The sequence below is a fragment of the Malaya genurostris genome, chromosome 2 (assembly GCF_030247185.1).
Source record: "Malaya genurostris strain Urasoe2022 chromosome 2, Malgen_1.1, whole genome shotgun sequence".
In the NCBI taxonomy this organism is placed as follows: Eukaryota; Metazoa; Arthropoda; class Insecta; order Diptera; family Culicidae; genus Malaya; species Malaya genurostris.
The window spans coordinates 232283595-232311473 of NC_080571.1; positions in this window are offsets into that span (position 1 = coordinate 232283595).

Consider the following 27879-nt stretch of genomic DNA (forward strand, 5'->3'; position numbering starts at 1 on the left):
GTGGACACTCTCGAACTGCTGAGCAAGTTTTTGAGCTTTTTCGCCATTTGTTAGAAGTATTTGATTTCCTTCCTTGAGAGCAGGAATTGGTTTCTGAGGTTTCTTAAAAACCTTAGAAAGTTTCCAGAAAGGTTTAGAATATGATTTAATTAGGTCAACTCCTTTAGTGAATTTTTTATTTTGCAAATGGGTAAATCTATGTTTAATTTCTTTTTGTAAATCCTTAACTATGTTTTTCATAGCAGGATCACGAGAACGTTGATATTGTCGTCGACGAACATTCTTCAACCGAATGAGCAGTTGAAGATTGTCATCGATGATAGGAGAATTTAATTTAGTTTGAGCTTTGGGAACTGAAAGATTTCTAGCTTCGATAATGTAATGATTCAAATTATCAATTGCTGTGTCGATGTTCGCAGAATTTTCTTAAATAGTTTCAAGATCCACATGATTTTCAATGTGAGATCTGTAATCCAACCAATAGGCGCTATGATAGTTGAATATAGAACTAATTGGATTAATTATAGCTTCTTTGGAAAGTCTGAATGTTACAGGAAGATGACCTGAGTCAAAGTCAGCATGTGTAATCGGTTCACTACAAATGTGATTTTGATCTGTTAGAACCAAAACAATTGTAGAGGGGGTTTTCACGGAAGAGAAACAAGTCGGATTACTGGAATAAAGAACGGTAAAGTAACCAGCAGAGAGTTGATCATGAAGTATTTTACCATTACTGTTATTTTGCCTACAATTCCAGTCCCCTATTACGAAAATTTGCGGTCGATACGATGAGAGTGTTTGCAAATCGCCTTCAAAGAAATTTAATTGTTTGCGGTGCATTGGAGTGCAAATATGCTCCAGCAATGAAATAAACTCCATGAATGGTTTCAACTTCGATTCCCAAGCTTTCAATAACTTCAGTATTGAAAGAAGGTAAAATTCGATGTTTATTTGTCGTTGGACAAAAATGGCAACTCCACCACCCATTCCAGTATACCTGTCAAATCGATGAACCACATAAAGTGGATTACTTTTCAATTTGACATTTGGTTTAAGAAAAGTTTCCGTCACAATGGCAATATGAATTTTGTGAACATTGAGAAAATTATAAAATTCATCTTCACTCGATTTCAAAGATCGAGCATTCCAATTTAAAATATTCAAATAATTATTTAACATCATTGTTAAATTCTAGATTTATTGTAATATTATTTGCAAATTGCCATCCGATTTGAAATGCTTCAAAAAGTGATGAAGTCGAATTCATGCGGATGATCATTTGAAAAAGTTGATCTTGTAGGTAGATCATTTCATTTTCAGTTATATCGCCTAAATCGACTTCGTTTAAAGAGGCGAATGGCATTGAAGGAATATTGGTAGGTCTGTAATGTCTGTAATGTTCTGTTACACTAGTGTACCTGCCATTAGAAGAAGTTGATTTGGCCGATCTACCTATTAATAAATTGTGTTCGTTAGAAGTTGAACTGGAAGGCGTTCCTGTCTTTTGATTATTTACATTAGAAGAATTAAGAGATATTTGTCTACCTGTTACCAAAGCGTAACTGTCATTAGAAGAAGATGATGACGAGGTCGATCTGTCAATAAATTGTTTTCGTTAGAAGACGAATTGGAAGGCGTATCTGTTTTTTTGTTTCAAATTCGAAGAAATAAGTGCCTTAGAAGAATTAGGCGTGACATTTGTAACGGTTTTTTAATTTTCAGGTATGTTCTGTAAATTTAAGGTCGTTGATTTGACTTGTTGTCTAAGCGAATGAGCGTTTAAATTTTTTCCCTGACAGGACATTTCAAATAATTGGATTTATGATTTCCATCGCAATTTGAACATGAAAATTTATCAGTGGTTTCATTCATTTGACAAACGTCTTTCGAATGCGCTTTACCACAATTCAAACACCGTATATCCATATGACAATTTTTGGTTCCATGACCGAAGCCTTGGTAACGACGACATTGCGTTAAGTTCGCAATACGATTATGCCGTTTTTTAATGTTCCCAATGAATTTTAATGTGGGAAATGAAACGTACTTTTTCTAAAGTTTTCAAATTGTTTGCGTCACTTCGATTGAAGTGTATTAGGTAAAGTTCATGGGAAATTCCAGAGCGTGGTTTAAAAGTACCATTCGCTCTTTTTTCATAAGTATTACTTGGGATGGGGCAAAACCAAGCAATTCTTTTATTTCATTTTTAATTTCATCGGTACTTTGATCATTTGATAAGCCTTTCAAGACAGCCTTGAAGGGTCTGTCTGATTTTATATCATATTAATAAAATTTATGAAGTTTCTCGGACAAATATCGGATAAGACGTTCGTAATCTTCCAATCCATCAACCAAGACTCGACATTCTCCTCTTCGTCCGATTTGAAATGAGACTTTTACTTCCGGGAGAAAAGTAGAAAGCTCAGTACGGAATGCTTTGAAGTCGGAAATCATCACCGTCACTGGTGGCATAGATTGTTGTTTCTTCCCAGAACGACAAGCGTCCATTTTGGGAATTTTTGAAGAATTTTCTTCTATGTCGCTACAATCGGATTCAGGAAGAATCTCGTAACGGCATAGAATCAACGGAAGGAAAATTCGTTCGAAAATTATTTTTACATTCAGATTCTATAAGATCGTGAATGTTATTAGAAAAATGTTGAATAACGGATTGTGATTTATTCCGTATTGAGTTATTTTTAGCCTTAGGCTTGTTGCCTTTCCGGTTGAACGCAGGCATTTGTGAAATGAATGACATTTGAAACTAAATTACTAGGCTAAATTAGTCTTCGATTAGATTCCTAGTTAGGAAAAGTCTTGATAAAGACTGATTTTGTGGTAGTCTTAATAAAGACTGATTAGTTTGAAAAATAGTTCTAGCCTTAAAAAAGGCTGATTAGTCTTGAAAAGACTGATTATATTAGAATATCACTCTTTGTATAGCCTTGAGAAAGGCTGACTAATTGTTAGTCTTTAAAAAGACTGTTAGTGATTCAGGTAGCCTTGAATCAATGAAACTCTAGGTAGCCAGAAAAAATTTCCAGGAGCCAAGAGCTATACGCGTGCGTTGCGAACGATTGTTCAACACCGACTATATAAGTGCATTAAAAACTTAATCTTCACGCTCCACACTCGCGAGTCCATGAATGATTGATAATATTCCTGAAACAGATCAGAATAGACAAGTAACCAATCTGCAGCTACATGACATGAAAAATTATTCATAAGCAGCTGATTGCTCGTGTTGATCTTAAGATCTGTTTTCACTGAAGTCCTAGGACTACTGAGAACAGCTATAAATAGACAAGTAAGCAATGTTTAGCTCTGAAAATATGAACAGCAAACAGAAATAGTCATTAGCCGTTGAAAATCTTGCTGTGGCACAGTGTAGTCTCTAAGGTTAATATTCCAAGTAGTTCCTAAATCTTGGAATATCTCTTACGGATTTCCGTAGTCTCAAAACATACTCAGTTGGTTCTAGCAGCTAAAAATATTTTTTATCGAATACGTGCTTTGTACGAATTTATCTCCGGAACATGAAATGTCAGCCATATGAATTTTGAAATCAAGCCACAGTCCAAAATTATTGATATCGGTTAATCCATATACAACAATATTGAGCGGTAATGAGTTTTGACGTTTACGTCACTTATGCGCAGAGATGCCAGGTGAAAATTTCAAATAGTTGCAGCCAGTGTTGAAAAAGTCTGTAAACTCGAAAAAAAATCTGCGGAGTTTTCTATTGGTCTTCTAACGACAGTTCGACATGTAGATAGCGCTGTGGTTCAAAAGATGATATTTTCGAATGGAGCGATCAAAATACATATGAATTTTTATTCTCCAATGAGTTTTGAATTTCAATTGATATATCAATATATTTATTTGTGGTTGAATTTCAATTGATCGAAGAATATTTTGTTAGATTTTGGGAAATTTTTTTTAACAATGCACTAAAATAACTATTCTTGCTATTTAATCTTGTTTTAGTTTTGGTAGTTGTTTAAACCTCACCAAGCATCAAAAGCTAAATATAGTTCTGTAATAATTAAATTAAAGGTTTGATTTTCATGAAATTTTTTTTTTACGAATGCAATGGATAAAATCAAAATTTGTCGAGATGTGCACACACATACTCCCAGATATTTTCCAATCTCGTTGGGCTGACTTGAATGGAATATAACATTATGGGTATCCGAGGCTTCATTCAAAAGTCGGGTTTTACAGCAATTCTATAACCTTTCTATAAAGAAAGACAAAAATACTGTACAAGCTCAGCAGTGTCTTCGAAAGTTTTATCCAGACTCTGTTCCATCGAAAAGAATCATTTGTTATTGGTTTGCTGAATTTAAACGTGCTCCGCAAACACCAATGATGGTGACATCAGGAAGGACATTGCGCTTCATCACTTCACTCCGCAATCAAAACTATCATTAGCTGATTAAATTGCAGCCAGTGAACCACGCTTGAAGCGTCCAAAGACACAATAATAAACAAGGAATGTTATGGCTTTCGTGTTTTGGGATGCACATGGTATAATCTTCATCGACTATTTTGAGAAAGGGGAAAAATCATTAGCGAATACAACATAGCGTTGGTAGATTGTTTGAATGTAGAAATCAAGGAAAACACTCATATGTCGAAGAAAAACACACTGTTTCACTCAGATTTCCCCGATTCACAAGTTGATTGCAACGATGCACAGTGTTCCGAAACTGAAAAACCTGTTGTAATCCACCTAGGGGTATAATGATGCCTTTCTCATATCTCTAATATTCTCCTATATAAATGTGTGGTATTTTGCAAAATATTTTTTCTTGATTCTTGAAAAACAAAAAGATTTATCCGTCAACTAGTATAACTTACAGAATGAAACAGTTCTCAGACCGGTTAGGTCATCTCAGAGAAAACGAAGTGAGTTCCACTGTTGCATGTACTTCCGAAACCGGAATCCGGAAGCCGGAATAATCAAAGTTGGATCGAGAAAGTGACTGGGATCCATTTTGCGATACATAGTCACGATCTCCGGTCGTTAATTGAAAACCGGGAATCAGAAAAGCCGACATTAATTTGTTTGACTGTCTACTGACTTGATTGGAATAGTTTTGGCGCAAGTTTAGAGATCAATTGAGGTGTTTTACTAACCGCTTCTAGTGACGGTATAAATATTTTAACAATCTTCACCCTGTAATTTTGCAACTGCATGTCGGATCCGGATGACATTCAGGAATTCAATATGGGAAGTTTTGGTAAAATCGGTAATGACAACTCTGAACAAAGTGAGCAAATGATTTGAAATTGTAAATTTTACACTAATCACCCGGAACCGGAAGTTGGATTTGCATCTAAGTTCATGAAAATCGGCTCAGCCCTTTCCGAGAAAACTGAGTGCAAAAAATGTTACATACATACATACATACATACACACACATACAGACATCTTGACATCGTACTCGACGAACTGAGTCGAATGGTATATTGCATTCGGTTCAAAAATCGATTTTCACAGCGATTGCATATCCTTTCTATATGATAAAGGCAAAAAGACAGTCAAAAGTCTGTACTGACTTCCACTGATTTTTAGGAGCTTACGTGTTTTCGAAGAAGTTTCACAATAACACTATATAACGGTTCTGTGGCACCTAAATTGTCATTTAGGGGATAGTACCAATTTCGTATAAAAACAATTTTTTAGTTCAACGAAAATTTTTTTTCATCAGTTTTATTTTGAAAAGGCAAAAAAATCAAGTATTTTTGCTGAAAATCTAAATTAATAATATTAAGTATAAGTTTTTTGAGTTATATTCGCTTGAATTTAAAAACATTTTCATGGATTTATCTACGTAGAAAATGCACAGTTCGAAGAATTCTCGTGATTTTACATCTTTTAAGATGCACATAAATGGAGCACCACATGTAATGTATGTAAAATTATGTGATTTGAAAAATAAATGTCTTGAAATCAAATAAAATAAAAAAACCAAAGGAAAAACAGCAACTGCGCGACTTGAACCGAGAAACAGTAGATCACAAAACAAGCCACTTAATCAACTGAGCCACAGGAGCACATATCTACTTGGCTGGTAAATACCCAGGTAGAAGTGATTTGCAAACCAATAACAAATTTTATTATTAAAACTGAAACTCAATGATAGAAATTAACATTGTTTAGTTTGATGTAAGAGTTAAAATATCAAAATTCCTAACAAAGTCTTCATGAGAAAATGTCAACAAATCATAAAATTCTATCAGTTCGGGTTTACATTTCATCCAAGTCAGTCGACAAACAAAACTGCTTACGTTGGGGACAGAAGCAACCAAGTACAGTATTGTGTAGAGAACAATAGACCTCGAAAATGAGTGAACCAAACGAACAAAAGCTACCGTCGGTACGAAAGAATACAATTATTGTTGACTTCAGACAGTGCAAAATTCGACCTTCGATACGAGAACTTGACATTAAATGCATCTTGACATTAAACGTGTGCATTTACTCCAATGCAATAAGACCAATAATGTTGTTTATATCCATTTCTATAAAGAGTTGGATGCAATTCAATTCGCTAAAGACAATAATAATGTGCACTATGTGGAGCATGAAAACATCAAGTACAACATTCCACTATATATGGAAGATAGTGCTATAGAAGTGCGTGTGCATGATCTTCCCTCAAGCGTCATCGATCCTTATATTCGCAAAACTATGTCCCAATACGGAGAGATTCTCTCTATCGAAAAAGAAAAGTGGAAGAATTTTTTCCCCGGTATTCTAAATGGCGTACGTTTGTTACGCATGCGCTTGAGGAGGCCTATACCTTCTTATGTGACATTCGGTCAGGATACAAGAATACCCTGCAAATCACTTGTTACCTATGACAATCAGATGGCCACATGTCAATATTGAAAAAAGGTCTTCACTACGGTAAGCCATGTGATAAACCGGACAAGGAGACAACTATACCAAAGGACAACGGTGCTTCCTTCACAGCAACCCCAAGCAACCCCAGTACATCTGTGACAGTCACCAACAACAGTGAAGCATTCTCTTCAACGTAACCATCCATCGTATCCCCTATAGAACAAAGTACACCAGCTGCAGTTAACAGCTTACCATCCAACCAACCAGCAACTGCAAACAAAGTACAACAAAACGCATCTACAGCAACTAGCAACGAAATCAACAACAATACCACCGGTGCGGCAATGGATGACGAGACGAACCACGAACGAAGTGCCTGTCAATCCTCGCAGGAGGAAAATGGAAGCTCCTCTCCCCCTAGAAAAAGGGTGACAACGAGATCCAATACAAAAAAAATCTTTTATTTAAAAACTCAGCTAAATCGGCCACGTAAAGCTTGTACGCAAATAGGCCCGGATAAAATATCTTTTAAATAAAAAATCATAAAATTCTATCATTGTAATATCAAACCAAGAACAAAATATTTAGAGAAGAAGAATTTTACAGTGTTTTTATATTCTAGCTTCTTCTATTATTCTTTATATTTAATTCTGAATAAATAATATATAATAAGAATTTCCCTTATCTGGCTCTGACGCAGTTTATTCAATTGTATTTTATTTGAAGATAGAACTACTGGGTCATTTGAACGTAAAGAAATTGGAATAACTCATCAATAACGAAATAAGATATAATAACTAATTTCGATGCGTAACAGATATTGTAAAATTTCTTGATTCTCTAGATGAAATATCATGAAAATATCAAGTACCCAAGTAACAATTTTTGTTACGCTAGCTTGTTTGTGACTAGTTTGCAACCAGATATTTGAGTGATTGTTACTAACATCTAACCACTTGCATGACTCAAAAAGCGCAGTTTCTACTAGTTGTTAGGTCGGCTAAAAATAAGTTGTCGTTACGTTGTAATGTCATACTGGAAGAACTTATCTTTTCATAACTTGAAAATAACTTGTTTTCAAGTAAACTAGTTGAAACTTAGTCACCATCGACATTATAAATATTGAATGAATCCAGAACACTTTTCTATCATCAATAAAAAAGCAGAGGAGTACTTTAAATCACAAACTTGATACAAGGTACAAATTTCACAACGATTTTGAAACTGTCGAGCGGAATTAAATTTTACTTAACTGTTTTTTATGCGCCTTCAATCAAAATCTGTTTATAAAGATATAAAAATAAACAGCAAAATAACACTATGTTCAGAATGCTCAAAATTATTCCAAGTAGAGTGATTTCTCATCTTTTTAAATTCATATATCATGAGAATTATAATATTATCACAATCGATGTTCATTCCCAATATTATTTTCTTCGTGTTTTTGACAGTGCATAGAACAAAAATGACTATTCTGCCATTCAGTATTTTCGGCAAAAAGTAGTTTTGAAACAAGTAATATCCTGGTTTTATTTATGTTTCATACACTTCTTGAGATTCCATATTGTGTTCGCCATATTCAAGCCAACAAAGGTTGTTATGTTTGCATTTTCGTTATCATAACGTTGGGAAAATCTACCGATAACTATCTGAATCAATGAAGAAATTATGTGTTATAATCTTATAATATCTAAGTTATTGTTATATCAATTCACAGTAACAATTCACATAAACGTTAACGTATTTATAATGGTTTCGCAACTGAAACTAAACCTTTTTTCAACTAGTAGCTAAACACATAACTGTGGTTAAAGATATGTTAGAATCAAGTAACGATAACTTACAAATGATAGTTAGTTCAATGTTTACGTTATAAACAAACACTGCTGTCACCTTGTTTTAACCAGTATAACATAAAAAACATGTTCGTGCTCTTGTTGCAACACAGTTGGGCTAAGTGGTATCAGAACTAGTTACGGGTTGCTACTATTGAAGTAAAATAAACTTGTTTTCAACTAGTAGCTAGAAGCATTGTTGTGATTGAAGATATGCTTGGATTAAGTAACGATAGCTTATAAATTATATTTAATTCAATATGACACGAAGATGTTATTATTGGAAACCTAAATAACTATTTCGTAACTAGTTATGTTATGATGAAACATTGCTGTGACCATGTTTTAATCAGTATAACAAAAAAAAAACATATTCGTGCTCTTGTTGCAACATAGTTTGGACTTTGTCGTATCAGATCTAGTTGCGGATTGTTACTTGGGTATCGTTATGATAGCACAGAAACGTCAAGACAAGATATGATGGTAAAATTTGTTAGTATTTTGATCCTTGTTTGTCATTTACATCTACCCGTGTAGTGCATATAAAGTCATACAGTCGCACTTACTAACCGAGGGCAAATTATACTTTGATCCTGTGAAATTCTGTACGAGTGGAATATTGAGTCATTTTGAGAGTTAAGTAATTATGTATTGTGTCTTTTGTAGAATTATGTCACCTGTAAAATTCATTATATCTTTCTGTGTGTCCTTATTACCTGAGTTTACTACAAAGTTTTAGATAACATTTAAATAAGTAGTATTTCTGAATACACCAAGTTGATATGACGTCATTATCAGGGCATAATACAAATTTTATGCGAAAAATAAGAGTGTTTTAAAATTCGTTAAATTGTTATTTTGTATTCATTAATATATAAACATTTTATATTAATATAGTACATAACAAGATAATAATGTATGTAGATTATTACTATTGTTTAGAATTACCATACTTACCCACCGAATTACCCGCTAAAGAAAATTAGAGTGTAGAGTATACCTTGTAACCGCAGTTAAATTTGTTGGTCGTACATGATTGACATTCCTTCTCACACTTCTTCGTTGCACACTACTACCGTGATTTACTGCTGGGGTAAAGCAGAAAACTAATAGAGTAAACTTATTATACTTTGACCGTCGAAGTAAGCATATCGCTGAAAATGAATGTTTCATAACAATTCATCTCTCTTACCTGTTACCGGAGAGTCCACAGAGTGAAGGTGCGCGATTTTTCACGAAATAATTATACCGGACACAACAACTGTATATGTTATGGATGTGTTATAAAAAACGTTAGTTAGCAAATTTTGAATTATTATTCTTACCGATGTTCAGCCAAAAGTACCCAAGATTTGATAAATATGTACAGGCGAAGGGGAGTGAATCCAGCGACTACCTTTCGGAATGCGCTTGAACACGCATGAACGCACGACGCCAATTGTTTCGATTTTCGTTATGTTTACTTTTTGACAACGAACAATATTAATAGAAAAATCTAATTGAAACTCGATGGAGCTTTTTGAAGGCCTTTTCGAAGTTAGTTTCAATTATTGAAAATCCGAAAAATTATACAACACAACTTTTATGACGAGAATCCATGTTTAAGCGTTTAAATATCATTTGAGTTATCGCGAATTAACATGCTTTTGAAGACTAGATGTTGATCGTGCGACGCTCGCGTGACGCCTTCCGATTCTCAACCATGCATGGTTTCACAATGACCATAGTGAAAATGAGTCACACGAATAGTACTCGAGATATTATCTTTGAAAACTAAATTGTAGGGGAAAGTGTTATAAAGCGTCCCCGCTGGCCAAAACGCCCCCATTCCTTTTATAGGTAAGTATTCAAGACATTTCTACGCAAAAGTTTTATTACTAACAATATCTTTTCCTAAGATCTTTCTGATATGCAAGTTTGGTAGTTGTTGTTTGCAGGAAAATATGAAAAAAAAACTGAAAATATCATTAGGCAGCTTTTCGATGTAAGTTTTTGCTTCGAATAAACAAGCATTTTAACCGTGTAAAGCGTCTAATGGCCGAATGCTACTTACTAATTAACTTTTAGCAGTGTTCACGACTCTATCTACAGTATAAAAAAAACCTGTTTTAATCCACCTATAGCTTCGGAACCGGAAGTTGTATCCACAACAATTTAAGGAATTCCGTATGAAACTGTAAGACTTTTCCTTTGAACCTATAAGCTTGTGAAAATCGATTTGGCCATCTTGAAGGAAAGTGAGTGAGACTCTTTTACAGTTTTTAATCACCATTTCCAATTCTTCCGAAGCCGGATTCAGATGACCGGTATAGCCGAAGTTAGTTTGTTTGCCAGCAACAGTTTTGACTAGACTTACTATCCCATGCTCTATTTGGATTAAATCAATTAAACGAAATCTAACAAACGAAGCGAACCTGCGTTTCTGTTACTTCTGCATATGTGAGTCAAGCTAAACAGCATGAATCAGCAGTATAAAACATGTAGTAGGATTATTACTTTTATTATTATTATTGAAATCATTACACCACCGGCACGGTATTACTGCACTACCGGATGTGAAAATTTCATATATATTCAAATAAATTTGAGTTCATTGACATTCGTTTATTCTTTCGGTCGTACTGATCATAAAATAGCTATAATTTCTATCAACCGCACCGCCGTCTTTTACCAATATTACACACCATTAGCAGACATCCGTAACCGTTTCGTTTTCTTCATAGCGTGTACGAAATGGAACAAAGCACGCATCGTTTGTTTTGTGTTTTCTTCTTCTTTCGATGTGGAACATAATGTCATTCTATATGGCGATTCGACAACTTTGACACTCATCGCCCTGTAACTGCGGAACCGGAAGTCGGTTCCGGATGAAATTTCACAGTAGCTTTAAAGACAATATGAGCTTCAATTCAAATCAAGATATGTAGCATCACAGAAAAATCGAAGTGATTTCTATTTTTTAAGTTTTTCTGCACCACTTTCGGTGCTTCCGGAACAGGAAAAGGGGGGACCACTAGTGCCGAATTTTACTTTTATGCCCACAAACTAACAAGCTCTGCAAACTAGGAGAATTGATCAGACAGTTTTATGGGATTTGTACCTGTTTTTGACCATCTTTCGTGTAAAAATACAAATTAAATTGGTAATTTTAAACTTATCATGCTTTAGTTCCGGAACCGGAAGTCGTATCTGGATAAAATGTTCTAGAAATTTTTTGGAAACTATAAGACCTGTCATTTGAATCTTAGTTTGTGAAAATCGGTTGAGCTGTTTCAGGAAAAAATGAATGCACACTTTTACTCTAATTATCACATATTACTCTGTAACTCCGGAACCGGAAGTCAGATCCAAATGAAATTCGATGGCAGGCTATAGGACCGTAAGACCTTTTATTTGAATCTTAGTTTGTGAAAATCGGTTCGGCCATCTCTGAAAAAGAAGATTGCATTTTTTTCCATTTTTTGGTGCATATCTCCGGAACCGGAAGTTAGATCGGGATGAAATTCAATAACAGGCTATGGGACCATGAGACCTTTCATTTGAATCCTAGTTTGTGAAAATCGGTCGAGCCATCTCCGAAAAAAGTGAGTGCATATTTTGTTGCATACATTCACACATACACATACACACGCGGACAACAGTATGCTTCGAGTTTAAATATTGTTTTAAAGATTTATAACAGTTATTGAAACAAAAAGTAGCGTTGGGAGGATCAAATATGTTTGTTTCCAATTGTAATTAATTGATTATGCAATTGATTTCTGATGCAAAGAATATTTTCTTTATCTGCTTTTCTTCTATACCGACATTTCAAGGGGCATATTGCATCATTGTTGAGGGGTATACCACTGATTTGTTGTGAGCAGAGATGCCATTTATACAGATTTATCTGTATTATACAGATTTTTACATACCCATACAGATTTAATACAGAGTACAGATTTTATACAGATTTTCTAAATTTTATACAGATTTATACAGATGTCACAAAAAGTAAGAAAAAACAAATTTAACTTTTCTGTCTGAGCTATCTTTTAGTATTTGTTTCCAGTGACGATATAAAAGTTTATCAATCAATGGACAAATCACAAATTAATATGAAAATCTGTGAAATCCATTCATATTATAATTTGAAACCAATTTGAACTCATATTCAATTTTTTTCAATGACTGAGTGAAAACATATATTGGAGAAGCCAAATGAATAAAAAACTAACAGAAAAGATAATTTTTTTGAATACGCTCAGAGACAGTACTTTATTTAAGGAAGTAATGGCATCATGAAACTTTATTCTCAAACTGAGAGTTGTATAAACCGACTTGACGTTGCATATTGGGCGTTGAAATTCCATGTCAAATTATAAAGTCATCAATTTCAAACTAGATAAATATATGGAATTGCAATTCAAATGTGAATAAAAAAAACTATGAAACTTCGTCATTGAATTGACTGATTAAATCTACCATCCTACAACCCCAATCTATTGGAATAACATCTTTTATCATCATTTTGTTGTAAGAAATAATTTTATTACTGAATACAGTTAAATACAGATCTTTTATACAAAGAATACAGATTTTCTATGAAAATATCTGGCATCTCTGGTTGTGAGGCATATTATACGGTTACTGGGGCATTTTGTCTGCGGATAGCGAAAAAACTGAGAATGTGGTCGTTTTGGAAAATGTGTTTGTACACAGAAAGAAATTATGAATTTTACAGGTGACATAATTCTTCAATCGATACAATTCATAACTACTGAACTTCTCAAATGACACAATATTCCATTCGTAATGAAATTTACTGACTCCGAGTGTAATTTGCACTCGGCCAGCTTGTGAGACTGTATGAATTTATATGGACGATTTACCATCCAAGCAGATATGTGCTTCTGTGACTCAGTCGACTAACTGGTGTGCTTTGTGATCTTATGTTTTACGGTTCAAGTCGCGTTGATGATGTCGATCTTTTGATTTTTTTCCCTTCATTTTAAAGCCATGTAATTCTCAAATCACACAATTTTACATATTCTTGAATATAAATTTGTGTAAAATATGATGCTCCATTTATGTACATCTGATAAGATGTAAAATCACAAGAATTTTTCGAACTGTGTTTCAATCAAATCGAAGATGGGGCATAATGTCCGTAGAGTGACTGTTATGAGAAAATTCGTATATCAAAGAAACGGCACTGTTTCTTTACATTTGTATACTGTAAACAGAGACATTAGCACTGCTAAAAGTTAATTACTAAGTAGCATCCGACCATTAGACGTTTTACACGGTTAAAATGCCTGTTTAGTCGAAGCAAAACCTTACATCGAATAGCTATCTAATGATATTTTCAGTTTTTTCATATTTTCCAGCAAACCACAACTGCCAAACTTGCATACCAGAAAGATCTTACGAAAATATAACATCAGAGATAAAACTTTTGTTTAGAAAAGTCTTGAATACTTAAAAAAGAAAGGGGAGCGTTTTGGCCAGTAGAGGCGCTTTATAACACCCCTATCGATCAATTCTCATCTCTTCTACTGGAATCATTGAATATTATGTTCCTCAGACATATTGCAAAGAAATACTTTTACAATATTTCGTCATACCTTATGATCAAAAAAGAACCGGAATTTTCATTTTAAAATTCCCGCGCTCGTCCAATCGAAAAACTTTTATTCTCTCAACGTTGGCAACACTTTTATACACATTCTGTCAAATTTTGACGCTATCGTCCGATTAGTTTTTGTTTGGAGTCTATACAAAGAAGTTGAAAAATTTTCGTGTGACGATTTTATAATGGACAATTGACAGAATGTATATAAAAGTGTTGCCAACGTTGAGAGAATAAAAGTTTACCGATTGGACAAGCGCGGGAATTTTTAAATGAAAATTCCGGTTCTTTTTTGATCATAAGGTATATTGGCCATTTAAAAATTTCCATTTTTTCAATGAGTGTTGAACTTATGATAATTTTCCGGATTTTCAATGATTAAAACTGACTTTAAAAAGGCCCAAAAAAAACTTCCATCGAGTTCCACTTAGACAAACGGTTTGGCAGCTACTGAATGAAGTTCACGTTTCTATCGGTTCAAACTAGAGATGGACAATTCGTTTGCGAACGGTTCAAGTTCAAAAGAACTAGTTCTTGTGAAAGAATGAATAATCAATAGTTCTTGTTTCGAGAACGGTAGTTCTCTAAACAGAAAGCTTCATCACGAAACCTCTCTTCAAATTCGTGCGACCTTTTTTTCGGCTCGCTTATCCTATTAAAATTAGGTTCTCGGTTAGTCTGCACAAACATACCAACTATCAAAAGAACAAACGCACGGCTCTGGAGAACAGAGAAAAATTTCAAATGTCTTCAGACAGGGTAGCAAAAGTCTGTATATTCGAAAAAAACGTGCTTAATCCACCTAGCAGTGAGATGATACCTTTATTTTTTATCAATCCGCATGTGTTTTTTTGCATGAATATTTTTCGGTGTTTCAGTTTTCATGACATTATTCTAATGTCAGTCGTTTTAAGTTCCAATTTGAGATTTTAATCACTCATTACTCTGTAATGACGAAACTGCAAATCGGATCGAATTTGAATCTAAAAGTGTAACAATAGATTAAACATTCCATGATATGTCGAAGATTTTTTCACTTTAGAGTTTACGGTAATTTAAGGTACTTCCAGAGCCGATATTCAGGAACCAGCATAGCCTAAACCAATTCGTATGGCCATATGACGAATAAATTGCAATAGTTTTGAGTCCAACTTTGAAGCTTTTCGAGATTGTCATCTTCTATATCGCTTTGAATTTTAAAAATTCATCATCCTACAATTCCAGAATCGGAAGTCAGAATTGGATAAAATTGGATTTATTTTTATTTGAACTTTTGTTTCTGAAATTCGATTTGGCTTTTTTGTAGAAAACGGTTGAGTTTTGAGAAACGATTAGATACTGGAACCGGAATTAGAAATTCGGTGTAGCCGAATCATACAAATCAGACAAATTCACCTGAGTAGCTGTATAGTTTACATTTGTTTCAAAATGTTTGAAAATCAATGTAGACATCTTTGAGGAATCGTAGTGCGAATTAAATTTTTGGGTGCCTTACGAAACGAAAACTGAATACAACCAAAAATGAAATAAGTTTATTTGGTTATCGACTATCCAAATCTGCTAACCCGATAAACCTGATTAATTTATATGAAATAGACATTTTTATACTAATCACCCTATATACCCTAAGGCGGAAGTTGGATCTGACTGAAAAACAAGATGTTTTATAAAATCTTATAACTTTTCATTTGAATCTTAGATGATTCTTAAATTTCATTTGAATCTTAGATCGGTTTAGTCATCTACAAGAAAAATGAGTTACATAGTTTTAATTTCGTTTCACATATCATCCTGTAGTTCCGCAACCAGAGGTCGGAACCAAACATAATTCAGGAATCTTGTTTGGGAGTATACGACTATTCATATGAATCTGAGTTTGTAGAAAACGGTTGAGTCTTCTCCGAAAATAATTTAGTGAAATTATTTGTCACACACGCATTTGCTGATCTCGAGGAACTGATTCGAATGGGATATGGCTGTTATGTTCTTCCAGGATTTATTGCTGTAAGTAGTTTACATATGGCATATTCGATCGATTATGTTGCCAAAAACGAACCGTGCTAAAATCGGTCCCAGGCAAAATATCATGCTGTACACGGTCTTTTGGGTACTTAGAAACAAACGTATGTAACATTAAAAAAATCGGTTGCTCCCAAGGATTTCTTTGCCAGGCAGCGCTCAAAACTTCTACTGCTAGAATAGGGGAAAAGACGCTTACACAAAAATTTCGATATCTCCGTTAAAAATGGACGGATTTTAACAATCTATGGCTTGTTGGATAGGTATTACCGTGCGGAATCTAAGTCAGAAAATATATTCTGTTTTCAAGGTCAATTATGACAGATACTGTCGAAAAACTGAAAATTTTGTCATAAAACTTCGTACAATTAAAAAAGTAAACATCCTATCTCAAAACCATTCAATAGCGTTCTGGGTGACGGGGAGACCTTTCATTTGCGACTAGTTTGATCGAAATCGGTCCAGCCATCTCTGAGATCTCGACCTCTTAGTTGACAACACACATACAGACACACACACACGGACATTTGCTCAGTTCGTCGAGCTGAATCGATTGGTATATGACATTCGGCCTTCCGGGCCTCGGAAAATTTTTCTAAAATTTGAGCGAATTCTATACCTATTTTTTATATATATAAAAAAAGGTAAAAATCAAATACTTCTAGAAGCACGGCATGCTAGATACGTTTTCGAGTTTTCGTCGTTTCTTTGTTTCTTTGATTTTTGGCAAAAAAGTGTTGTTCTTAGTTAGTCACACGACTGATTCAGTGATGTATTATATTTCAAAAACGGTTTTTTTTTGAATAATTTTGTATCTTTAGCAATCTTTTGAATAATTATTGGGGCTTTATGGGAACGGGTCATTATGCAGAACGTCATTTCGCCGAAAGGGTAATTTTGAATACATAACATAATTTATTAGAAATCTGCAAATTCTGGTTATTCATTAAAATTATCTATTTGTTTTTATGTCTCCTTGATGTGACGCAGCCCCATAAACGAAGCCGAAGCTGAGTTGGCCGCCGGCCCGCCGTCGGAAGCAACGGCATCTTGCATACAAACCTGTAACGAAACGGTAGCGAAGTCGGATAGCATACACTAATAAAGTCAACAAGTTTTGTTGGAAATTCCGTTCTGAGGATCATGAATAAACCTACAAAAATGATTCAAGTCTCTGGATCATTCCAGAAGTACAAATGTTAGTCAACAAAACGGGAGTAAACATAATCATTTTTTATTTATCATTCTTTTCAAACAATATCTGTCATTATGATTAATGAAGAATTTGGCGAAATTACCCTTTCGGCGAAATGGCTTTCGGTGAAATGATTCTTTCGGCGAAATGGCATTCGGCCAAACGGCTTTCGGCAAAATGGCTTTCGGCGAAATGATCCTGATCCGGGCCTTATGATGAATGTATACTTAGCAGAAAAAAAATTATATTCCAAAACACCATCGGAAAGAGTGCCAAAAAGTATAGAAAATGATGAAAATATTTAGAATAATGCAGTTATAGAATCATTTTTTATGAATTGCTACCAACCAGTGTGGCTTGGGATAGGCCGAACACTCACATATATCTTCGCATCAATTTTTATTTCAAAGTGAAGTGGACATTGGAAAGTGACACACGAAAAATCCTATTCTCAATACTTTTTCAGCAGTGGAAATTTATTATATTTCAACGAACTGCGAAACCTCAAAAAACAACATGTGAATGCATAACAAATGCAATTACGCAAATTGGTTCCATATAATAACTCTTCCGTGTTACCGAACGAACCTGAAGAATAATTTCCCAACTGTCCGCTGCAACAGGTGCGAAACACAAGTCCTCCCGGTTGGTCAGTTGAATTTTCGCAATTTCTGAAACCCCGCTGAAGTTGGATTGCCGAGTTGGAGTTTCACCAGCAGATCCCACGTCGGAGATAAAAGCTTCCCCGCAAATAAAGTCCTCCCTCCAGGAGGACTGGCAGTGATGAAAGCATCAGTCGCGGCTGCCTAGCCGTGCTCAATACACCAAAACCCGGCGTCGGTCTGTCAGTCGGACTTTGCTCGGAAAATTGTGGTGATGTTTCTGACGTGATAAACTCACCCTGCGATCGCCACGGGTTTATTTTTTTCGCTTTAAAAAAAAACGAAAAGAAAAAAAAATCTCGGACGGTCATAATTAACTAAAGCTGCTCTGCTATTCATTAATTAATTATGCGCCGCCGGATGTACGCACAGGTGAGTCTTCGCCGGACCCAGCGGGCTCGTAAATATTTGAAATGACAAAGTGAAAACGAATGGAGCATAGAATTTTTTTTTGTTTCAACGAACAGAAAAATTACCAGCAAAAAAATAACAACTAGCGGGAAACATTGGTTGTGCTCTGTTGCGTAGGTGTTTCAACCAACATAATTCTTTGAGTTGTGAAAATCTGACGTAATTATTTGATGTTATTAGTCTGCTGTCAGATGTTTGAAAACATATTTTGCAAATCGATAAGGATACCAGTCAAATTTGTAACGGTTGAAAGCCAGGGATAGAAAACATTCGAACTGTCAGTCATTGATAGTGGCCATAAAGCTCCCGTCACATACCTTTGAGAAACAATCAATTTTACTGCTATTGTGAAGTCGACGGCGGAAATTTAAGTCCAGATTAATGGTGCTTCAACCGACCGCGGGAGTCAATTCTCGAGTCGACTTGCAATGAAAGCTGAAAAAGACATAAAGTTCAGCTGCTGCTGAATTAATGTTCATTTGAGCTATCAATTTATCTCTTCCACCATACAAGTTCGGTACGGTTCTTCCAGCAGTTCACAGAATTGTACAAATCTTGGACCCATAAATAGAACCATTTCGCTACCGACCAGCGAGTCTGCCGTCTCCCAGAGAAGCATGAGAAGTTGGATGCGAACCGGATACGGACTACTGAACTGAACTGAACGGCGACAAGGGGAACGCGGGACGGTAAGCCGGCGGAAAATCATTTTATCTAGATTGCATTTTGATATTTGCGGTGAAATGGAGTGCGAAAACGACATTGTCTCAACTGACCTCAACACAGTCACTTTTGCCACCGACCGTAACACCCCCGAAAGCGGACATCGGCGAACGGCGAAGACCATGACGGACGATTTAAGTAGCTGCCAGTTTTGGAACTTGATTCTGGAGATACTGTCGCTGTCAGGGTGGCGGAGAAAATCCCGTGGAATCGTTTTTCTTCTACTGTACTGCCCTCGGATAAATCCGTTTACCCGGCGTTTGTACAGGAAAGATTGTGTTGACTTCTTTTGTTTGCTAGATTGGCGTTAAACGTCGTAGAAACAATGGGAACTACAGTTTGTTATTGATGGTAGTTTGTTGAATGTGCTCGGATAGACAAACGTGGATGTAGTCTCAATCGATAACGAATTTTGTGCTTTTATTCTATGGATTGTATTCATGTCAGTTTATGCAGACACTTGTTTATGCGATGTATAACAACAGTTGAATGAACATGAGTTCATTTTGGGTGTGAAAGTCCTTGCCAAGTAGAAGTTTTACATCATGGAGTGCAAGAACGAATCCATCCTAGTTACCAGCAGACAAATGCCGGCGGGAGAAGAAATTCATCACAATTTTCTTGAAGAGAAGAAAATGTTAAAATGTCTTTCTCTTCACAAAACTGTCTTTTCGTCTCAATGAATCCATCGGCTTAGCTCCAGTCACATGATTTCTGGAAGGAAAAGAAAATTGCAGAGAGGTTTCGACTAATTTCTTAATTTGGAATTCAAGTCAAGAACACGAACAAATATTTTGACACTTGAGAAAGAAAAAAAGGAGTAATTACCTTTTTAACGGGTTTGAGGATGAAATTTTGAAAGATATAGCTAAACTATTAAAAAATTATTACGTAGGAGCAATGAAGGTATTATTTGTGCAACACTATCTGTCAAAAAAAAAACGTTGCCTCGCCGCAAGAGAGAATTTAACTGCTTCGTCACCATCGATTTTTGAGGGATATTACCAATCCGTTCGAAGTGCAAGTTCGAGAAATTATTTTTAATAACTTAATACTTAACTGAACAGTTTACTACCTTGTTATATCAACCCTTCAATGCGATTCCTCTAAAACAATGATTCCTAAAATTATTGACTTTGAAATCCCTTAAAAAAAATTGCTTCAGTATTGAATCAATATGCACAGGGAGCAGTTCTGCGGCGGGATGTTCGCAGTGTAAGTTTCGCTTCAAACGAGAGCGATTGCGTTATCCAGCTGCTGGTCGTTAGTGTTGGAGAAAATGAACCGCAAAGTGAACAACGACCGTAAAAATTATACAAATCAGCCCTTTTAAGGGCTAAAAATGTTTGCAAAAGAACTATTAGCCTAACTATTTATTAAAATACTCAAATCGGAAATGAAAATAATTAGTTCAGTGAAGGTTTACACTCTGAAAGATTCTAACTTTTTCGCATACTTTTCTATGCTCTGTTGCCCTTCTCATATAGGAAGGCTATACAATTACTGTGAAAAACGACTTTTGATCCGAGTATGTGTGTCTGTACGTATGTGTGTCTGTGTGTATGTGACAAATAATGTCACTCGATTTTCTCAGAGATGGCTGAACCGATTTTCACAAACTTAGATTCAAATGAAAGGTCGCATGGTCCCATACAAAATTCCTGAATATTATTTGGATCCGACTTCCGGTTCCGGAGTTATGGGCTTAGATTCAAATGAAAGGTCTTGAAGTCCCATAAAAAATTCCTGAATATTACTTGGATCCGACTTGCGGTTCGGAAGTTATGGAGTAAAATAAGTAGAAAAAAGAAATTATGTGTTCTAACTTTTCTCATAGATGGCGCGACCGATTTTCACAAACTTAGATTCAGATGAAAAGTCTTGTGGTCTTATACAAAATTCCTGAATATTTTTTGGATCCGACTTCCGGTTCGGGAGTTATGGGGTAAAATGTGCAAAAAAAGAAAATATGTATTCTAACTTTTCTCATAGATGGCGCGACCGATTTTCACAACCTTAGATTCAAATGAGAGGTCCTGTGGTCCCATACGTAATTCCTGAATTTCATGCGGATCCAACTTCCGGATCCGGAAATATAGGGTAAAGTGTGTTAAAAATTGTATACCATCACTGAGAATGGGGAAAACCCTAAAAAATTTTCTAAATCGACCTCAAATCCTTTCCAATTGATAGTTTTCATCAGTAGACGGTCAAACAAACCGATTTCGGTTATTCTTTCAAGAGCCGCAGTAATAACAGTTTGGATGAAAAGTTCGTATCGTTTAATAGAAACACACATTTTTTTGCCAAAATTCGTTTTTATTATTCAACATAATTGCCATCAGAGGCGATACAGCGATTATAGCGATCTTCCAACTTTTCGATACCATTTTTGTAGTACGATTTGTCCTTTGCCTCAAAATAGACCTCAGTTTCAGCGATTACCTCTTCATTGCTTCTAAATTTTTTACCAACGAGCATTTTCTTAAGGTCTGAGAACAGGAAAAAGTCACTGGGAACCAAATCTGGAGAATACGGTGGATGAGGGAGCAATTCGAAGCCCAATTCGTTCAATTTCAGCATGGTTTTCATCGACTTGTGACTCGGTGCATTGTCTTGATGAAACAAAACTTTTTTCTTCTTCAAATGAGACCGTTTTTTTTTTAATTTCGTCCTTCAAACGCTCTAATAACGCTACATAATAGTCACTGTTGATGGTTTTTCCCTTTTCAAGGTAGTCGATGAAAATTATACCATGCGAATCCCAAAATACAGACGCCATAACCTTACCGGCCGATTGTTGAGTCTTTCCACGCTTTGGGTTCGGTTCATCGCGTGCAGTCCACTCAGCTGACTGTCGATTGGACTCCGGAGTGAAGTGATGGAGCCATGTTTCGTCCATTGTTATATATCGACGAATAACTTATATAATATTTCGATATAACTGCTCCAAACACTGCTCAGAATCATCAATTCGTTTTGATCGATTGTGAGCTCACGCGGCACCCATTTTGCACAAAGCTTTCTCATAACCAAATATTCGTGAATAATATGTCGAACACGTTCCTTTGATATCTTTAGGGTGTCAGCTATCTCGAACATCTTCACTTTACGGTCATTGAAAATCATTTTGTGGATTTTTTTCACGTTTTCATCGGTAACAGCCTCTTTTGGACGTCCACTGCGTTCATCGTCTTCGGTGCTCATATGACCAGTACGAAATTTTGCAAACCACTTACGAATTGTTGCTTCACCCGGTGCAGAGTCTGGATAACACTCATCAAGCCATTTTTTGGTATCGGCGGCACTTTTTTTCATCAAAAAGTAGTGTTTCATCAACACACGAAATTCCTTTTTTTCCATTTTTTTCACAATAACAAAAGTAGCTTCACTCAAAATCCAATATCTCACAAACTAATAATCAGACAGCTGTCAAATTTATACACGTATCTTTTGAAGGTTGGTACTAACTGAAAATGGTATGGATTTAATTCTAGTGGCGCCCTCTCATAGAAACGATACGAACTTTTCAGCCGATCTGTTATATATGAAAGTATGATTGATATGAGAAAGGCATCATTACACCACTAGGTGGATTAAAACAGGTTTTTTAACTGAGGGTCACCCGTATTCCAAAATTATTGCACGTATGAACATGAACCAAACCGAAATTTATTCATTATATATCTCTCTATGGTCGGAACTACAACCAAATACATTCATTGTTTTTTGAAAAAGTTATAAACAACTAAAAATGCAAAAAAGAGGGTCGAAAATCTAAAAATGGCCGCCGTTTTATTTTTTCTCGGGAAACTGTTTTGCTTTTTGCTTTCTGAAGATTGGTTTCCAATAAATAATGACACCCACCAATAAATCGAACGAGTTTGAGCAGCTGTTTTCAGAGCCGTCATATTGAAAAAATAAAAAAAAAATAAAAAAGTTCAATAAATGTAATTTTATTTGTAAATATTATAAATTGAATTATTGTTTGAACAATGTGTGGAATTTTCAAACATAAATCACGTTTTTTAGGGGAACCTGGTCATAGGGTGGCAAATTTACGCTCTAGGATTTTTCCTAGAAATTAACGCTTGACGTTAATTCAAGCATGCAACATTACATCTATAAACACGTAAATATAATTTTTGTTGATGTACCGATGTAAACTCCAGCTAAATTAATTGTGAAGTGAAAGATAGGACATTTTTAAAGCCGTTAATTTACATGATTTTTGCTAAGTGTGCAATCATTCAGTTTATAACCAAAATGCTCTGATAATTGATATTCTCGCCTATAGCAAAATTGGCCATTCCTTGTAACAGATGAAAATCTTTGACATGATAACAATACCTCACCTAAGTCAAAGTCTTAGCATGACATTTTTTGAGGAATTTTGCCTTTCTGTTACAACAGACATCGCAGCGAATTCATAGTGTATAGAATCATTGCATGGCTAGTACTACGACACTACTGACGCTAAAAATCATTCCTGGTCGGGACTCGAACATACGACAGCTGGCTTGTAGATAGTTTTTCTTGAAATCAAAGATGGTGGCTTTCGGTTTCTGGCTATTCCTTGAAATCACTATATAATTTGCATTTTCAAAAACGAAATTAAGAAATTTCAATTGAAATTTGGATTTTTCAATTTATAAAATTTGTTGCTCTCGATCGTTTGCTCTATATTTGCACCATTACAATTATGCAAGCGAAGCATTGAAAATTGCAAACTTCACACAAGTAATCAACTAGTTCGTGCGATTATCAATATTCGGAAGTTTAGAAAAAGTATGTGTTTTATTCGTACACACGTCATTCAGTTATGTGTCTGACAGTACCTACTTACCTTTTCTTTTGTACTTATCGGTAAGCTGGGCTCAAATTGACTAATATGTCTTTGTCGTATCGTTCTGACTCGTGTACTGTCGTTCGTTTTGATTAAATTTTACTGAGAACGGGAACGACCACTTTTGTTGATTGAATTGAAAGATGGCTTTTTTGGTCGCTTGTTACTTTTAAAATATCTATTTTACGTTATGAACCAACGTTTCGAAGGTTTATTCCTTTATTTATTATCTTCAGGGTAACTATTAATTTACATACATAAATAAGTTCACAAAAGTTACAATATTCAAAAATTTACTTACAACGAATACAAATATTTTTTTTCAAGTAGGTTGCAGTGAGGGTGACCAGACGGTGTTTAGGTCTCTCCATCACGTTGATTCGCTCACCCCGGGGTTAGCAGAAGTTATTAGAAGAAATCAGAAAAGTGAGCGCTTGAGCTTTAAATGCATGAAAACCAACGTATTACATTACTCCAAACTGAAGGATCCGACATAGAAACATTGTTCTTTAATGCAACGATTTAAAAAGTTAAAACTGTCGGACTCCGAACAGACTGAGAGCAAAGCAGATGAATTTAGAAAGAGGGCGTTGATGGTTCACACAATCGATGAAGAACACACTTTTGATTTTGCTAAAACAAAAATTATAGATCAAAACAATACTATCAACGTATATGAACCGTTTTTCATGGGCAACATAAAACAGTATCTGAACGACATATTGAATAATAATTATCAAATCACAATAGTTTGGGTCCCGGCTCATTGCTCCATTTTATGCCATGGAAGAGCCGTAGAACACATGCCAGCTGGCAAGCTTCTTGGGATAAAGATGATCTGGGTCGGTGGATGCACTCAATCATTCCGAAAATATCGACAAAGGCAAGGTTCAGGGGACTGGATGTGAGTATGGACTTCATTCGTGTGTTGTCTAGACTCATGTCCAATCACCACACGTTCTCCACCATCTCCTTCGAATTAAACTTTCCGAGACTAAGCATTGTGCTTGTGGCGAAGGTTATCGCGATATTGTTCATGTCTTTTGGACATGCGTGGAATATCGTGATGTCAGATCTCAACTAAAAAATCCCTTGCGTACCCAAGGTAGACTATCCAATGTTCCAGTTCGCGACATTCTTGCTGGTCGTGACCTTCCTTTCATGAATCTTCTTTATCATTTCATTAAGTCCATTGGACTTCCAATTTAATTTTTTTGTGTTAGACTGTATCTTAAATTGAATTAAAGTGATGAACTGATTCAAACAAACCTGAAATATTTATAAAATCATGTACAAAATAAATGTTTTTTATTTAATGTATTTTACAATAGCAAATCGCTTGATAAAAACAGTGTTTAGATTTACGAATGAATATCAACATACTAATATGAGATTCGAAATGTATTAGGTTTAAAGGACTATGTATTGCGCCCCATTCTGAAAAACTTATGTAAATTGCCTATGAAATAAATATATTTATGAAAAAAAACAGGATCAATGCATTGTCAGTTCTGTAAATGTGTCAAATTTTTACCAACAGGTTAACCATCAATTTCAGTACCGATACGTACAGTTTTACTGCTGCTTACTACGGTAACCGGTAAGTAACAATAGGGACTTCGTAAATCGAATTATGACGTAAAAAAAGTTTACGTTATTTGGAATTTCCAACGAAAAAAAAGTTTTCCCTATGTATGTATATTATTTTATATATAAAATATACTCGATAACTGTGGAACAAAAATTATTAGTATTTGCAGGAAAAGGATGTTCTAGGTCGCATCAATTTCCAAGATGGTGACTTCCTTTTTTTTATATTCCTTAAAAACCCTTACAATATGTGTCAATATTACTCGAACTGCTCGAATACCTTTACAATATGCATATTTTCGGAATTTTTTTAATAGGTTGACATTTACATTTTTGAATCAGTAGTATAATATCTGCGGCAGATCTAAATCATAGCCGGATTTAGTAAAAAGTACAAAAATACCCGTCAAATCAGATTATCAAGACTGTTGAAATTGCTGGACAAGTGCCCCAAATAAAGCAAAATTCTATATATTAGGAACTAAAGCAGAACTCAGAACCACCTCAAACATAGCTCCTGATATCTCTACATCAAACTTGTTATTGTAGGGGTTTTGAGGAATGCTAATATACCGGAAGTCGCCATCTTGGAATTCAGATACATTTCAAACATCATTTTGCGACATTTACTCATCAAATTCGATCCGAAAATATTCATATTGTAAGGCTTTTCATGGAATATCAATAAATAATAAATATAAATAAGCCGGAAACGATTTTCATTGCATGCAAAACCCTCTTTTTACGAAGTAGGTTCGTAAAAAAAGTTTACGTTATTTGGGATTTTGTTCGTAAAAAGAGTTACGTAAAAAGAGGTAACTTAAAAAAAGTTTACGTAAACGGAGGCTTGGGTATAACATACTTGCAATATTTCAATGCTCAATCTGAGTCGATGTGCGTGGTAAAACAAATGATAAAAAACCTCTTTTAATCCACCTAGCAATGAGATGATACCTTTTTTTTATCAATTCGCATGTGTTTTTTGCATGAATATTCTTCGGTGTTTCAGTTTTATTACATTATTTTAATGAGCGTCGTTTTAAATGGCAATATGAGATTTTAATCACTCTGTAATGTCGAAACTGCAAATCGAATCGAATTTGAATCTAAAAGTGTGACAATCGATTGAATATTCCATGAGATGTCGAAATAAGTTCCACTTTAGAGTTTACGGTTATTTACGATACTTCCAGATCCGGTATTCAGGAACCAGCATAGCCCAAACCGATTCGTAAGCCATGAATTAACTTGCCGAATAAATTGCAATAGTTTTGAGTCCAACTTTAATGCTTTTAGGGATTGGGATATTCGAACGACTATGTTGCCAAAAACGAACCGTGCTAAAACTGTCCGAGGCAAAATTTCATGAAAAAGGATGCTGTACACAGTTTTTATGGTACTTAGAAACAATTGTACTTAAAAGTATAAAAAAAATCGTGTTTCACGTTGCTCCCAAGCATTGCTTTGTCATACAGCGCACAAATATCCTACTGGTGGAATAGGGGGAAAAGTCGCTTACATAAAAATGTCGACATCTCCGTTGAAAATAAACGGATTTCAACAATCTATGGCTTGTTATGTAGATATTACCGTGCCTAATCTAAATCTGGAAACATATTATGTTTTCAAGGTCAAGTGTGACAGATACTGTAAAAAAAAACTGAAAATTTTGACATAAAACTTCGTATAACTCAAAAAGTAAACATCCGATCTCAAAACCATTCAATAGCGTTCTGGGTGACGGAGAGACCTTTCATTTGCGACTGGTTTGATCAAAATCGGTCCAGCCATCTCTGAGATATCGACCTCTTAGTTGACAACACACATACAGACACACACACACATACACACACATTAACATTTGCTCAGTTCGTCGAGCTGAATCGATTGCTATATGACACTCGGCCCTCCGGGCCTCAGAAAATTTTTCTAAAGTTTGAGCGAATTCTATACCTATTTTTGATATATATAAAAAAAAGGTAAAAAACCTGTTTTAATCCACCTAGTGGTGTAATGATGCCTTTCTCATGTACATATAATATTGTGGTATTCTATTCAAAATTTTTCTCTTCGATTTTTGAAAGAAACCAAGAGATTGTTTGTGCATTAACTAGTATAACATACAGAACAA